This window comes from Pseudorca crassidens, chromosome 2, assembly GCF_039906515.1.
Source record: "Pseudorca crassidens isolate mPseCra1 chromosome 2, mPseCra1.hap1, whole genome shotgun sequence".
Taxonomy (NCBI): Eukaryota; Metazoa; Chordata; class Mammalia; order Artiodactyla; family Delphinidae; genus Pseudorca; species Pseudorca crassidens.
In genome coordinates, this window is record NC_090297.1 from 82,682,197 (window position 1) to 82,685,697 (window position 3,501).

At 47.1% G+C, this 3,501-nt stretch overlaps 1 pseudogene; it reads right to left on the minus strand.

Moving 5' to 3' along the window:
• Nucleotides 1-811: 811 nt before the first annotated feature.
• LOC137210948 (elongin-B pseudogene) lies at nucleotides 812-1,264 on the minus strand (annotated as a pseudogene).
• Nucleotides 1,265-3,501: the final 2,237 nt, after the last annotated feature.

Below are 3,501 nucleotides of genomic sequence, written 5' to 3' on the forward strand. Positions count from 1 at the left end.
TGGCTAGTCATCACATGGACATGTCGGTAAAGGAGTCACGCATCCATGGGTCATTTACTAGGAGTCTATATGTTCCTTCAGTGCATAGGGTCTCAGATTCTAAACTTTCATGATTCTCTGAGTTAAAAAGAAAAAAGTCAGACATTTGACCCTAAGGAACAATTTGGAGTTAGAACCATTGGGAGGTCACCTACATGTGGCTGCTGCAAGAAGAAAATCAAACGTTGAGATGAGAAGCAATAGAGTTTAAATCTAGGTTGGGAGGGAGGAACCATATCCGCAGAAGGGACCTGGTGAACTGTCTGTGTTTTTCTGTGCCAAATGAAGCAGCTTAGACCTAAAGACTGTCAGCAATTTTTGCCTTCCCACACTGCTACTCTATAACAATTAGTTTTACTACTTTTTTCACAAGCTATTACTTTAATTATTTCAATTAGATTGTTCACGCACTCAAGTTGTTTACAAGCACTTTTCTTTTTATAGCATATTGATAAACAGGAGAGGGAAACTACCACCTTGGAGAAAGCCAGGAAGTTTTTACTAGGTAGGCCATGGCCCATCGAGGTGGCTCATTCTACTCTGAACCAGAGACCACCCAGCATCCTGGGACCTCCTTAGAGAGGACTGAATCCCTTCCCCTGGGCAGTGCCTAAGTCACAACCATATCTTCTGTGGTCATTGCTCCTTCAGTCAAAGAAAGAGAGCAAAGAACCTACTTTCCATATGCCCCTCTGAGAACAACCACCGAGTAAATACTAAAGGTTAAGGAGAGTTAGTAGTCCACCTCTATTAAAATTTCACATACTTAACATTTCTTTTTTTTTTTTTTGACACCCAAATCTCTTTTATTGGGGGGGTAGGGCGGTTGCGGGGGCCTCTCACTGCACATCTTGTTCATTGGCGCTGCTTCCTGAGTCCTGTGGCTTTATCACATCTGGCAGCTCGGGTGGGCTGGAGAAGGGCTCGATGGGCAGGGCCTCAAAGGCCTCATCTGCCCTGAAAGCTAGCCCCACAGTGGCTGGGGCCTGAGGCCGTGCTGTCTGGCTGGTGAAGCCACACTCGCCCAATGTCTTTCCGTCGTCCAGAAGCTGGTCGTCCTTGTACAGCCGCTGCTCGTCCGGCGGCCGCTTGAGGATGCCCTCGACGATGCGCTTTAGCTCGAACACAGTGCTCGACTCCTTGGCGTCCGTGAAGATGGGGGTCTTGTGGCGCCGGATCATGAGGAACACGTCCTGGGGACGGCGGGCCGGCGTGAGCGTGGAGCCTGGGCCCCACCTCACGGCCCACCGCCCTCGCCGCCCCCGGCCCCGGCCTACTTGGCATTTCTTAACTTTCTGGTTTGTTTCCTGGTTCCACCTCCTACCAGTAGTGTGGCCTTGAAAAAGTAACTTTTCAAATTCTCAGTTTGCCTATCTGTCAAATGAAGGTAAAGGCACCAAACAGGTAGAGTTCTTTTGAGGATTCAGTGAGTCAGCCTTGGGTGGGCGCTAAGCCTGGGCCAGCAGAGAGTGGCTGTCAGTCGTTAGCCGCTTCTCCTCCCTCTTCTACTCTACCCTCTCAGCCTTTTTTTTTTTTGGTATGCGGGCCTCTCACTGTTGTGGCCTCTCCCGTTGCGGAGCACAGGCTCCGGACGCGCAGGCTCAGCGGCCATGGCTCACGGGCCCAGCCGCTCCGCGGCATGTGGGATCTTCCCTGACCGGGGCACGAACCCGTGTCCCCTGCATCGGCAGGCGGACTCTCAACCACTGTGCCACCAGGGAAGCGCCACCAGGGAAGCCCCCTCTCAGCCTTTTTGAGGGGACAAAATTGAGATTCTTTGGTTCCAAGTTTCAGGGCTCTCTCTTACTTCATTTTTGTTCTTAAGCCTATTCTTTACGTAAGTATGAAAGAGAGAAAGTGAAGTAAGTTGAGAAAACAATCTCTAAGGAACCCTCACTATTCGAATAGTCCTATTGGGACATCTGAAAGACCTCGGGTTCCTTTTCTCTGTGGCTGTTATACTTGTAAAAGTTATGTACACGTGCTATTTTGAATGTGTCCCTCTTCCCCACTTCCTGGGGCCCAACCAGCCCGTGGGACTTCCTACTGCAGGTGCAGCTCCTCAGACCCTGCCCAGTCTCAGAGGATTGGCCCCAGGGCAGGAGACAGGGACAGGGCTGTGAGATTCTGTTAGCCCAAGGCCCTGCATGTCTGTCTAAAACCATATTTTGAGGTTTACTTTGAATACAGCCCAGGACTCCAAAAAGCCCTGCTACTGCGCTCCTAGAGTGCTTCTTTGCTCAGGTATAAATTGCAGTGGAAAAGAAACCGGAGTCACCAACGCAGCTCTTTCTTCACAGTAATCCAGCAAAGCTGGGACATGGGGCTTCGTATAGCAGATCCTAGGGACCCCATCCTTTCTAGGCGATGGGGCTGCTGAATCACCACCAGTGGAGTGTGATTTTTAAGTTTTTTTTCACTAAATCTTTAATAGATTAATAGAAAAAGAAAATTTTTCTCCAGGACTTTTCCTATGACCAGGATCTAGAACAGAGAAAATAGATTTGGTCTATGTTGAATTGAGATGTTTGCCCTTGACCTCATGTATTGTATTGGTCCAATTAAATATGATAACCATATATTATTTTTACCATGATTTAAACACCAAACGAATAACTAGCTATGTAGGTTTTCAAAAGAAGTCTTTGGGCACCATCCAGTGACTATTTTGGCTACAATATAAACAAAACCCAAACGGACCGCTTAAGTTTTCAAAAGAAGTCTCTGGCACCCTCTTGTGGCGCATCACACAACTGGGAAAACAACAGCTTTGGGATAATGCCTCTTGCCTCAGAATCGTGCAGACATTTGCTCTCCTGTCATAACTGTCAGTGATTCCCTGAAGAAACACAGTGCAGGCAAACTTTTTAATTTGTGTCCATTTGAACTGCAATACAAGACATACCAACAAAGTCCTGCTTTAACTTGAAAAATGGAAATAATGAGAATCACGCCAACGTTTTGACATTTGTTAAGAAGCGCAACATTTTAAAGCTGGCCTGCCAAAGAAAATGTAAGCTATCTTCAGGCCAATGTCATGCGCTGGTACCACTCTGACCAGTAAACAGAAGTGCCCACCGTTCTGGTAACCTTATTGAGTGATTTCTAATCGTTTTATATGTGTTAATAGTTAATTTTCACTAAGAGGTAAGTCTCCCCTATAATCCTCATCTCCAAGGAGAAAACCGAAGCACAGAGAGGCAACTGCCAAAGGCCAATGCCAGGCCTGGGACGTGAGACACAGGCATGTGCCGGCCTCCACTCCTGCTTCCTACTACCTCTAACTCTGCTGAGACTCGGGGCATGATTTCAGTGACTACTGTCATCCTGTTTTAATCTTCACTGTTTTTATAGCCCTTTAGCAATGTCACCTAAGTACTTGTTAAACTAAACATATCTTAGTGTTAGCCCAAAAAGTACCTGAGGAATTCCCCTTTTTGAAATGGACTTCAGATTGATAAA